The 13,543-nt window shown below is 44.6% G+C and overlaps 1 long non-coding RNA gene across 1 annotated transcript in view; it reads right to left on the bottom strand.

Moving 5' to 3' along the window:
* Window positions 1-12,311, bottom strand: part of LOC115073441 — a 29,745-nt gene extending 17,434 nt beyond the window's left edge. Inside the window, exon 1 of the long non-coding RNA XR_003852014.1 lies at window positions 12,264-12,311. This is a non-coding gene — a long non-coding RNA (uncharacterized LOC115073441). The remainder of the gene's footprint in view (window positions 1-12,263) is intronic.
* Between the last annotated feature and the right edge of the window lie 1,232 nt (window positions 12,312-13,543).

Below are 13,543 nucleotides of genomic sequence, written 5' to 3'. Positions count from 1 at the left end.
GCATTCTAGTTCACGGTTTGGCCTTCTTCAGAAAACCACGGGCGAGTCTGTTCTTTCTTCTCTGAACTTAGAAAGCACTGTAAGTAAGCTACACCCCAGTGTTTGACCAATGTGGAGACCGGTGTTACAGACAAACCTAAGATTTAACCGGCTCAGCCCTTCCTCCTTCTGGAGGCACTCATAAAAGCCTTCTCAAAAATAAAGGAAAGCGAGGTGACCAGGCAACTGCAGAGATCACACAAGTTTTATTAGTACTTTCTGAGTGTGCCGTGGCCATATAGTTCCTGTCTTGATCAACACAGATTGGAAGAGTACTCTGTAAACTGTTGGGCAATGCTTGTAAACTTGAATTCTCTCCTTATTCCTTCTTGCTTTTACATATGGTGCTAATAAGCGGGCGCTTTAATCACGCTCTGAATATAGCTAGCTTTCTGTAAGAAACTTGATTTGCTTGCTTGTGGACCTCACATGGAATTATACTTATATTTCTGCTTCTGAAATTCCAACAATAAAAATGCTATCTTTCCTGTTGCCTTGTTGGTTCTCATCATTTCCTAATTGTGCAGTTCCTGCTGCCTCAGCTTATTTTTTTCCCAGCAGTAAAGTTTTTAATCCCTCCCCTAAGAGTTGCTTTGAAAGCGTCCCCAGTTAACAGCGGGTGGAACCTCACATGAATCATTAAATGAAAAATATTCCACAACTGCCTTGCTAACCTGAACTACCACATCAGGGCCTTCAGAAGCCAAGAGTTAAAGTGTCAAATCCCCCTTTAAAATTTAAAAAGAGATTCCAGCATGATCAGATATCATAATATTATAGATCTCAGCCTGAATTACTGAAGACATAAGCAAGCTGAATATCAAGAAATAACCTATTCTTGTGTTATGTGTGCAGAAAGGAGAAAAACAGAAAGATCTCTTATCTGTAGGATGTAAGATTCTCTATGGATCCTTCATCAGTAATTTCATGGTTTCCTTTAGATTACCCTCTTTAACGCCCTGGTATTTCCCTGCTATAATAAGAGGTACTGTATTGCCTCCTGAAGAGGAAATCTGATTTTGTAAAGCTTTGAAAGAATTACAGGGAATCCACTCTTGGGGCGTAAATGCTTAAAATAATTACTTTTTATGGGGCCAGTCTGATGGCTCCGTTGCAGCACCGCACGCATGACCATATGAAGGGAGCTGTGTTCAGTTCCTGGCCCTCTTCTGTTTCTTAGTCTGGCACGGGATGGGGATGCCAAGTGGGAGGGAATCGTAGTCATTGTACAATGGCGACACCTAGTGGCCGGATTTACGGCCTTTTTTTTTTTTAATTTGCAGTGTTCTGAAAGGAGCCCCTGGCGCATGTCCCTCTGGCCCAGGACAGTCACTGCAATGATTGTAATAGAATAAGTCAGGAAGGACAAAACAGGGGCGTTAAGAATGAAGGCTGATGATGTCAGATCACAGCCGTTGTTCCGACTGAGCTGGGAGTACAAAGGAACAGGAGGAAACTGCCAGGTTGAAGAAATAAAATCAAGCTTTTTTTTTTTTTCTTCTTGTGCTCAGAGACACAACACCTGTAACTCACCTCCCTTGAGTATCTGAATTTTGAGAAATCAGTTGAGGCAGTATATAAAAGGTTTCAATAAATACATTTTGAAGATTTTTTTTTTTAAAACAAGATAGCCACTTGACCTTTCTTCCTTATCACTGGCAAAAAAAATAAAGGGCCAGATGCACTAAGCATTTTCCCCCATGGGAAAAACCCCTTAGTATAGATCTGGACCACAGGGATACAAACAGCCTCACTGACAAGTGTACTGACCCACAAGGCCAACTGAAACCCTCCTCTCCCCCGCCGCCGGTCTCTATTCCTTTTCCCAAGGCCCCTCCGGGGGCGGACGGTTCCCAGCAGCGGCTCCCTCCTCATAGCCAGCGGTGCAGGCTCTCTCTCCTTCTTCCTGTTTGCCTTTCCCAGCCGCCGTGGCCCCCTGCACGGATGTTACCAGGGGGAGAGAATGACTCACGAGTTTCACAGGCTAGAAGATGCAACAGAGGGGGGGGGCCTTGCAGCTTTCCCCCTCTCTCTTTCTTTATGGACATATTTAATGCCGCGTGGAAATTTCTGGATTTTTAATTCTTTTTTATTTCTTGCCATTCACTCGAGGAATCCTCCTCTTCCTGATGGATGCCTCGGGTGTCTTAACGAACGCCTCCGACGTAGCCTGCCTTTTTCCATTTTCAGTTGACTTCGCTTTGGTACCGCTATTGCTATTTATCATTTGTAAAGTGCTACTAGACATACGCAGCGCTGTACAGACAGACACACGTACGTGTTCTTCTGCCCCTGCCTTGGCCTCCCCTAGGATGGGGGGGTGGGGGAAGGTTTACATAAGGCGCGCACTCGGGGGGGTACACGATGGGGCTGTAATTAAAGACGGGTTGGGAGCTGGACACTCTCCTTCCCCGGCAGCTGCAGAAAAGATCAGATAAGCTCACAGCTCCAGGGAATTCTGGATAAACTCGAGATTTTGTTTTGCACTTCTGGACCTTGCCTTCCTAACAGTGCTGAAACATGGTCAACTTCCCTCTTCTAATGGAGGGAAATCGGGCGCCGTGCCCAATCCGGAGCGCCGTTTCCCCCCGCGCATTGGAGGAGCGGCATGGGGGCCCCTTCATCTTCAAGCTGTCACGGGTCAGGATGGAGGAGGACGGGTTAATGCTGGTAACCAGATGTGCATCTGGACAAAATCCAGATTTTTTTTTTTTTTTTTAGCAAGTACAAAAACAAAAACAGCAAACACTCAGAAAGCATCCCCTGGCGCCTCGAGTGGAAGTCTCACAGTGACAGTGTCTATAAGCGGGTCCAAGCAGTGACGTCATACAGGAACAGGGCAAGAGGGAGGCTGTAGACAGCCCTCTGCTCCCCATACAAAGTCATGTGCCACTCAGTCCTTACGTAGTCCCTAGCATGTCACGACAGATATGTCAGCTGGCCCTAGGGTCTCTGCTGTTATACTGCACAGGATGCTTAACTAGAAAGGGGGGGTTCATGCTAGGAGGATGGCACCAGTGATTTGGGAAGCTGGTGGTGGCAGCGGGATGGGACGGTGGGCATCATTTGCTACCTCTGTACTCCCAACTGCTGCAAGCAAATTTGGCATTCATGTCCCAAAATGTCTTGTGTCAGCCTTTTTGGGGATGCTAGCAATGAGCTTCCACCCTGCCCCATCCTGCCAGCTCCACATCTGTGTGGTCTGGAGAGCACTGCCTGCCTCCGCTCCCCAACACCGTGGGCACTGCTGCTCCTTTCTCCTCCCTCCCAGCAGCCAGCCTGGGGGGCGGGGGAAGGGTGCACGGTGTTGCCAGCCTGGGCTGCTTCCCCCACCCAAGTGTGCATGAAAAATGATGTTGTTGGGTGGCTTTCTTGTGTGGGGGCCAGTTTTGGTCTCCCTTCTCTGGAAATATAAAGTGTTACATTTGAAATGTGCCCTTTCCAGACATCCCTCTTCACTCACTGCCCTAACCCCCCCCACCCCCCCGTGCCCTAAGAGTAGCAGCCACAGAATGGCTCCCCAGCCATTACACATCATCGCCACCGGAAAAGAGGCTGTGGGTGAGGTGGAGGGACGGAGCTTCACTGGCACCGGATCTTTTTTCAGTCCTTCAAACACGGAACAATTTCAGCTACTACCGAGGGCCGCCTCATCCCCAGGTTCTGCCTTTCTGGCCGCCAAGTTTTATTAGCCTCTTTATTACAGCCTTTGAAGATTCGGCTGCAATTTGTTTTAGTTTGGGCTCCACAACCACCTTCATATTTCTGAAAACACAGCATGCGAAGGAGAAGCAAATCCACATGCGGAAGCCTTTCGGAGTGCAACTGCCAGAGGCTCCTGTCTGCATTTTTTTAAAGTTACATTTATCGCCTTAGTCACCAAAATTATGTGTAATGTAACTGGCATAAAAGCTAGAGAGCTTTCCAAGGGTACAGCCCAACCCTCCCTCTCCTCAGGAATCATATCGGGAGCCGGGGTTTTTCTTCTTGGTTTCCGGGTACTACAGCTGTGGGGGCCCTGAGTCAGCTGGCGCTATTTCTGGGGCCAGTGGTTGAAGCACCGTTGCTGTATGAGCAGCAGTGGGGGCCACTCTAATTGCACAGAATGCTCAGGATCTCTTGGGTTTGGTTCCTGTATTTTATCTTTGCTGGCTCTGCGGCTGCTGATGTGCATGATAAAGGTAGGCTAATACCTGCTGGCTCCCCCTCATATGCTACACCATGGGGTGAGATCCTGCTGCTGCAGGAGCGGACAGTTCCCGATCGGTGAAACCAGCACTATCAGCCAGCACTCGGAAGGCAGGGCCCTACTTACAGGCCGATACAGTACAGTGCGCTCCAGCGGAGCGCACTATTAACCCGCAATTGGACGCGCGTTTTCGACGCGCTAGTGTTACCCCTTATTCAGTAAAGGGTCGAAAACGTGCGTCCAACCCCCCCCCCCCGAACCTAATAGCGCCCACAACATGCAAATGCATGTTGTGGGCGCTATTAGGTATTCCCGCGCGATTCAGAAAGGAAAATGCGCAGCCAAGCCCCACATTTTACTTTCAGAAATTAGCGCCTACCCAAAAGCTTTTCTATGCACCCTCCGACTTAATATCATGGCGATATTGAGTCGGAGGTCCCGAAAGTTACAAAAAGTTAAAAAAAAAAAATTTTGAAGTCGGCTCGCGACTCGAAAACCTGTCGCTCAATTTTGCCGGCGTCCGGTTTCCGAACCCGTGGCTGTCAGCGGGTTTGAAAACCAATGCCGACAAAATTGAGCGTCGGCTGTCAAACCCATTGACAGCCGACGCTCCTGTCCAAAAAGAGGCGCTAGGAACGCACTAATGTCCCTAGCGCCTTTTTTTACCTATTTTTACCGCCAGCCCTAATTTGAACATTGAATTGCACGCACAGCTCTCCCGCGGACTTTATTGTATTGGCCCATTAGAAATCAAAGCGACACGTTCACCTGCAGCTAGGACCGCATTCGGGAGTTTGTTGTGGGACAGCCCAATAGCTGGGATACTTACGCAGAGAGACTGTCATTCCGTTCGAAAGCAAATAAGATTGAGATCCCTGCACAAAAGCAGGCTCTCCTCTTGACTCTTATGTGGGGAGAAAACGTGTTCACCAGTCCCACCGGCTCTTCCAAACCCTAAGACACATAAGGAGATGGAAGCCTTGCTAAAAGGCCCATTTCTTACCTGTTCTGTAAGACACAGTGTAAAGGTTTCAGCTCCACAAGCGGGATCAAGGTTGTAATGAGAATATCGGCCCCTGAATAGAAACACAGACGCATGCTGGCCCATCCTCCCAACTAATTCAGCTTTACAATTCTTATCACGCCTCAGAAATCCCCTGTGCTTCTCCCGTGTTTTCTTGAACCCTGACACCGTCCTCCATTTCCGCTGGGGGGGGGGAGCTGTTCCCTGCATCCACCACCCTCTCTGTAAAGAATTATTTCCTTAGATTACTCCTGAGTCTCCCACTTTTCCGTGTCCCAGAGAGCCGCTTTTCCATTGAGAGAGCCTCGCCTCCAGTGCTTGGAAATGCTGGAGGCATTTAAATGGCTCTATGGTAGCTCCCCTATCTTGCTTTTTCCTCTAGGGTACACAGGGCTGCGCAGACTCACACAGCATTGGAAATCTGGAAAATTCCTAAACGTGCCTCATCCAGAATGAAGTACTTTGGCACGATCTCCTCGTTGAGCCAAATCTCACCCATGCAGCATCAGAGGGGAAAGGCTTTGGCAGCTGAAATGGTGCTGCAGCACACACACAAAAAAACCCCAAATCTGGGTCGCAGCCATCGATGTGGACACCGTCAGTCACAGTAAGAAGTCACACAGCAGCCAACCCGAGGGCTATACTTCCAAACTCGTTTTAGCTGCAGAGGACGGGGATTGATGCTCTGTATGCAGATTTAAAGGGGCAGGGCGGAATTTCTTTCACAAAGAAAGGCTCTAATAAATGAGTTTGCAGATCAAACCTTAGTCATGAGAAGCATAGGCCAGGGGCCTTCCCTCTCCTTCCTGCTTTGATGAGGGCCCTTGCAGATTACAAATCCTTTCGAAAACATGTCAAGGCTCCCACTTTTGCCCTAGTGTTCAACTTAGTTGCTTGACTTTTTTATTGTAATGTTTATTCAAAGAGCATCCTGACTTTTTAAGTTTAATTTTTTTTCATATGGTACTGGTAACCCTTGTAATATATTTGCTTGTTGTATGATTTAAATTGGTTTGTTTTTTTACTTTGAATGACTTAACTTATGTCATAGTTTGTTGATTGTGATATGTATGTGGTCTTGCTTTAAGTTTTAGTTAACTGGTTTCCATGTATGTTATTGTTTAAGGTTTAATAGGTAAGTTTAAGAAGTAATCTGCTTAGAACACCACAGCTTGTATTACGCAGGATATGAGTTTCTGAATAAATACATAAATAAAAATAGGGGGAACACCCAAAGCCTCTGATTCACAAGCTAGTATGTGCGACTTTTTTTTAGTTATCAGGACCCTTTATTATGGAATTTCCTCCCTCAAGATATCCAAGCAGAGTCCAACTATTTGAGGTTTAGGAAGGCAGTAAAGACTTGTTTTTTTCTCTAAAGCTTTTTGCAACTAAATATAAATTGTCAGATCCAGGATGACAGAGAATGTGGTATTTATAATCATGGCACAGTCACATTAAATTTAAGCAAATGGGTTGTTAGCTATTTAATCTTTTGGGGTTTTATGTTCATTTTATGGCAATTTATAATATTTTTATGTTTTATTTATTCATATAAGTTTATTTAATTTTTTTTGTCCTTTTTTAAGGTTACTTTATCTTTGTTTATTATTTTCTGTTAATATTTTTATTCAAGTATTATGTATGTATTTGTAAACCGCTTTAGCTGTTTAAATAAACAACTAAAATTAAATTAAATTAAAAGTGATGCATATCACATCCAGATTGTACAGAACCTGGCGACACATAATACGGATGTGTTAACAGTTCACATCGATGGTTGTGAATGATTTATATATTTATTTATACTTGTTAATTGCTGCTACAGCACATGCAAAGCAATTTACAAAGACATAAATACAAATACAATTCAACTATAATCAAAGAACCTAGTACTTTCACAGTGATTAAATAGTATAAAAAATAAAAAAGTGCACACTAACAGAACAGAATTAAAAAAAATAATAATTAATAATTTCTCACGGACCTGTAATACTATAAATATAAAACAGTCTCAGACTTAACTGGGTTATTTATGGGTTAGCCAAGTTTGGTTTGCTTGGCAAAAGAAGGCATGGTCCATTTGACCACGGCAATCAGCAGGTAAACAATTCAACAAAATAGGTGCTAGCTCTGAAAAAGCCTTTTTCCTGGTTCTTTGCAATTGGACTTCCTTAACTGCTGGGACAGAGAGAAGGCAAGCCTAAGGAGACTGCAAATCTCCAGATAAAACATAAGTCTTCGCAGGCAACTGTGGATATTCAGGACCTTCATCGTTCACAGCTTTGTGTGTCAGTGCCAACATTTTAAACCGGGCTTGAAATCTGACTGGCAACCAATGTAACTGAATCAGCCGAAGAGAAAAATGGTCTCTATAATTAAGACCACCCAGAATCCTTGCCGCTGTATTCTGTATCAAATGCAATCTTTTCAAAGTAACCCGAGGCAATCCTACATAAACTGCTACAATAATCTAAGCAAGATGTGATCACTGCATGAATTACCATGGCCAGTCATGAAAGCTTCCAGGCCTGGGGTGCCAGTTATCAGAGAAGACACTCAGTTCTCCCAAGCTGTCCACCCCGCAGTGCGGCCTCCGCCATTGCAATGCGCAGAACACTGAGCTTGCAGGAAGCTGTGTTGCAAATGCTTGCTTACGGCCCTTTCCAGAGGATAACGCCACTCATACAGGCCGATGCAATATCGACGTGCATGAAAAAAAAAAGGGTGCTCATGATTGAGCGCCCGCTCTCCTAACACGTGCCGATACACCTCTCCGGGGCCCCCGGCGCAATATACAAATGGGCTGCCGCGGTAAAAAGGAGACGCATGGGGAAACTGTGCGCCCCTAGCGAGGCGGCTGTCAGAGGGTTAGGAAAACGGACGCTCGTTAACTGAGCATCCCTTTTCCTAACCTGACTGCCGGCACACTTTTTTTTTTTTTTTTTTTCACAGTTCTTTTTGTATTCCTCCGACTTAATATCGCCAGGGTATTAAGTCAGAGGAACTGATATTAAGTCGGAGGAACCACAGAAAAGCAGTATTTTCTGCTTTTCTGTACACTTTTTTTGGGCTCTTCGAGAATTAACGCCAGCTCCGGGGCAGGCTTTCATTTTTGAGAGTAAAAATGTGCATGTCGGGTGCACATTTGTTTTTTGCATCGGGGGAGGGGTGGGGGGAGGGAAATAGCTTACAGCCTCATCAACATGAATTTACACGTGCTGAGCGCTATTAGCTACGCGCTCTATTGGACGCAGGTTCTGGATGCGCTAACCCCCGTTTTGCATTGGGGGCTATGGACGCGTGTCCGATCGCGTGTCGGTGCACTGCAGCCAGCGCACGGTATTGCAGCGGCCTGATAGTTATGCGGGAGAATTACCAGAGCCTCCTAGGAAGGAATTGGTTCTCACCTTTCGGAATCATCACAGACGGGCATCTGAATTCCTATATGGGAACCTACCAGATTTCACCTGGGGACTCAGAAAATTTGTATCAACTGAGGAGGAGTAGCTGGGGAAAGAAAAGAAAGTGCCTGGCCTCTGTTTACTGCTCCAGCCACTCCCCCTTAGAAAGCCTGCAGGGGACAGGAGAGGAGGGGTGAGTCTGATTCAGCTGAGGGTAGAGTGTGGGAACAAAGGTCAGGGACCCCACACCTAACATGCGTTACAATAGAGGGGGGGTGGGGAAGGAGAGTTCTGGAATCAGTCCTGGAGGGAGTGTGAATTAGTTGGGGAGGGAGTGGAAGACAGAAAGCTGATATACATTCTGCCTCTTCTTCTCCCCCACTATTAACAGCAATCTCATGGTGACCATAACCCAAAAGTTTGCAGGTATGCTGAATTCCCTCAGGTATTCCTTGAGGAGGTGGATTTTTTTCTAATTTCCTCATTTTATCAGAGTCTCCCTTTTTTAAATTAAATATTTAAAGTCCTCCCTTCAGTGATTATGTTACATTTGATTTCATTATGATCATTATTGCCAAGCAGCTTCCACCGCAGTTTCCTCTTATACCAAATCCTGCATTGCAGTGAGGATTAGATCTAGAATAGTTGGACCCCCCCCCCCCCTCAGTCAGTTCCAGGACCCACTGGTCCATAAATCAGTAATTTATGGCATTTTGAAACTTCACTTCCCTAGCATATCCAGATGAGACATTTACCCAATCAATATTGGGGTAATTGAAATCTCCCATTATTATTATGTTGCCTAGTTTGTTAGCTTTTCTAATTTCTGTTAGCATTTCATTGTCCATCCTGGCCAAGTGGATGGAAGTATACCTCCATTGTTATACTCTTCCTCATCACACATCGAATTTCTATCCATAAAGATTGCACATAGCATTTTGTCTCCTGCAGGATTTTTATTGTTTGATTTTATGCCATGCTTAACATATAGTGCTGTCCCTCCATCAGTTTGATATAATTTATACTCTAGCATCACAGTATGTCATTGATTATTCTGTCATCAAGTCCTTGAGATGCTTATTATGTCTACATCTTTGCTCAGTGCTATACATTCCAACTCTTCAATCTTATTTTTTAGACTTTTGGCATTCACTGAATTGTCTGTATGTGAATGCCAAATGTCTAAAAAATAAGACTGAAGAGTTGGAATGGATAGCACTGAGCAAAGATGTATATTTGTGAACTGTATTCACAACCTGCCTAGCAGTTGAAATGGGTAGTTTGGAATCATTTCTCTCTGTCTGCTCTTTATTTAAATGCACCTGGGCTACTTCTGCCTCTATCACAACCTCTCTGTCGGGATATTCTAACTTCCCTGTTATGCCAGCATCCTTTGAACATGCCTCACTGTGAAGAAATGTGAATCGCTCTTCCCTGCAGCATTGCCTCATTCATGCTTTGAGACTCCAGAACTCTGCCTGTTTCTGTGGTCCTGAACATGGAACAGGGAACATTTCTAAGAATACTAACCTGGAGTTTCTGGATTTCAACTTTCAACTAAAATCCTAAATTTGGCTTCCAGATCCTCCCTCCCACACCTTCCTATGTCATTGGTGCCCAGAAGCACCATGTCAGCTGACTCTTACCCAGCACTGACTAAAATCTAGTGTAGCTGCATTTAAAAAAGTCTGGACAAGTTCCTGGAGGAAAAGTCCATTAACAATTACTAAGGTAGAGTTGCAGAGATAATCCACTGCTTATTCTTGGGTTAAGCAGTTTGGAATCTATCTACTCTTTGGGATCCTGCCAGGTACTTGTGACCTGGCTTAGCCACTGTTGGAAACAGGATACTGGGCTTGATGGACCTTTGGTCTGACCCTGTATGGCCAGTCTTATGTTCTTATGGTATGTGAGATCCACCTTCACACCATGCAGGCGAGTTACCAATTGATCCTTATGCTCAACAGCCACCAAGCTATCTGTGTTCCTAAATGATTGAACAGCCATCCTAAGCCTTCATTCCTGGGCACATGTGCCTGGAGATACATCCTTGGAGCAAGAGGTTATTGCAACGATGATACATAAGGCCTTATACAACATCGCGCCTCTCAACTTAACATTTCAAATTCAACTACACACATCCGTAAAACCTACCAGAAGCGCTTATCAGAACAGACTAATCACACAACCGGCGAAATCCGCTCTAAGGAAACGTGCACTGTCGACAGCGGGCCCTTCACTTTGGAACTCGCTCCCTCCAGACCTGCGTCTGGAACCATGCCACACTACATTTAAAAAGAAACTTAAGACTTGGTTGTTCAAACTAGCTTTCCCCTAGAACCAAGAACAGGAAAAAAGTCTTTTCACTCCCACAATGATATTTTTCAGATCTATTTTATTCTTCCTTATTCAATTAGAGATTCACATATTCATGCTGACTACATACAGTCTACATACATATTCTCATGTGGACTTACATATCTCCATGTTATTTATTGATTTATTAACTGCATGTTTATTAACGGTTTAATAGTATTTACTATTTGCTTACTGCTATTAATTTGTTTCAAAGTAAAAACTTGTTTACTTCGTTTGTTTCAATGTAAAAACTTGTTTACGTCTTTTGCTCAATGTAAAACTTCGTTGTTTAATCCTCTTCTATGTAAACCGCTAAATGTAGCGTTTGTTACTGTTCTATGTAAACCGGGGTGATATGTATATTATACAAGAACCTCCAGTATATAAATTATTTAAATAAATAAATAAATAAATCACCTGGAGGGCAGGTCCTAGCAACAGGATCATTTCCTGCTACACAAAGGTAATGCTCTCCTTCCAGGTGATCTTGCTTCTCCAAGACAGCACGGGGCGCCCGAGAGCTCTACTCTGTCCCTGAAGGTCTCCTCTATATACCTCTCCTTCTACCTCAGCTGCTCCAGGTCTGACACTAGCCTCCTGAGACTGGACTCATTCTCTGAAAGCCAAGAGATCTTAGCATAGATTGCACACATGCAACACATACATGAGACACTTGCTGCAAACACTGGATAGCTCTCATCTTGCTGCTGGACCACTGTCTGCATCTTAATATTATTGAGTTGTTAGTTATTTAAGTTGTTAAGGGCATAAGGATGCTTAATCTAATGTAAAGTCCCTTAAATTTATTTGGTGTATTTTATATTAGTTGTCAATGATCAGCATGATGCAGGAATAAGTTAGTTTTGACTTCTAAAAGCCAAAGGATAAGCTAGTTTTTAACCCTTAAAGGCCAAAGGACAAGTTAGTTTAACCACTAAAGGCCAAAGGAATAAGCTACTTTTTAACTTCTAAAAGATACTACACTGCACTTGATCTTAGCCAAAAGGCTGAGAAGCGATGTCAAAGGATACAAGAATAAGTTAGTTTTGGGGTTTTTTTTTTAACTTTTAAAGGCCAAAAGAAACAGGAATAAGCTAGTTTTTAACTTCTAAAGGCAAAAAATCCACAGGACCCAGTTAGTATTGAAATTCTAAAGGCATAAGAGCACAGAAATAACCAATTTACTCCACAATCTCTCTTCTCTTCCAAGCTTTAAGTCACAAAAATTCTCCAGAAAAGCAGTACTTACAGATCCCGTTCAGTCACCAGCACAGCCAGCTTCTGTTCTCAGTGGTCCCTACACAGAAACTACATGTTAGCAGAATAGCTCACTTTGGTCACATTCACAGAACATCCTCATGAAATACAAAATGTGACCACTGCTTATAAACAGAAATATTAACAAAAAAAATCTTAACTCTTGCCCGTTCCAGACTCACCCTCTCCCCTCTTCTGCCTTGCACACAATAGGGGAGGGGCAGAAGGGAGAACAATAGGAGGGGAGGGTTGGATAAGGGAGAAAAGCAGCTTTTCTTGCTCTATTTTGACCATTCTAGCCTTACCCCCCACTCCTGGTTCTTGTTCATTGCCTGGGAGGGGAGGGGAGGGGCTGCCCTCTGCTGCTTGAGATTCAGGGCACAATTGGGGCAAATCTCCATGTGCATAGCGAAGGTGCTGGTGCTGTTTCCCCAAATTGTTTCACTCTAGGTGATTGCCTAGTTTTCCTAATGGCCCTGACCAGGGCTGGCGTGGCCTTGTCCCTGATGGACTGGGTACAGCCTGGCAACCCTCCTATGCTCCTCAGCAGGGCCATCTCTCGGCTATGGCTCTGCAGGAGCTGTGCTGTATTTATTTTCAAGGACCCTGAGAGGCCTACACCTTTCAAAATAGTCCTTGTTCTTCTCACATTCTGAGGGCTAGGGAAGAAGCTACAAGGCATTAAGCATGGATTATTGTTTTCCCTTGGAAACTATTAGTTATAAATCTCTCCGATTCATTGCAGACAAGCTGTAGAATGCACCTTTCAAGGAAGGTGTGGTAGGAATAGATCCTGGGTATGTGCAGAGAGAAAAATGGATTGTGTAACGAAATGAAGAGCTGTGCTCCTCTCCCTCCCCCTGGCCCAGGATCGCCAGGTAACACGCAGAAATGAAACAATCTGGCAGTCTTCTACTATCAGGAAATGAAGGGGCAGGTCAAAAGCAAGGCCTAAAGCAAGCGACATGACTCGTGCCGAAGCCTACAAGTCCCAGAATGCCTTGCAAAAAGGAAGTTAATAACCAGAAATAGTCCTTCCCCCTCACCAAATCTCAGAGTGCCAGATCTATCCCGACCGGCCAATTTAATCCTACTTTCTCCCCACTGACTTCCCGTAAATTCTGGGAGTAGAAAGTCCAGTTTTCTAGGGCCAGGCTGTGAACCCAGAGAAACCAACTCTTCCCTTCCACCCAGTCGCTATAAGCAAGTGCAAGCACTAGGTAAACTACAATAATAGTAATATTAATAACCATCCAACAGGAAAAGAACTAC

The sequence above is a fragment of the Rhinatrema bivittatum genome, chromosome 11 (genome assembly GCF_901001135.1).
Source record: "Rhinatrema bivittatum chromosome 11, aRhiBiv1.1, whole genome shotgun sequence".
In the NCBI taxonomy this organism is placed as follows: domain Eukaryota; kingdom Metazoa; phylum Chordata; class Amphibia; order Gymnophiona; family Rhinatrematidae; genus Rhinatrema; species Rhinatrema bivittatum.
This window is presented reverse-complemented; position numbering and strand designations above follow the sequence as displayed.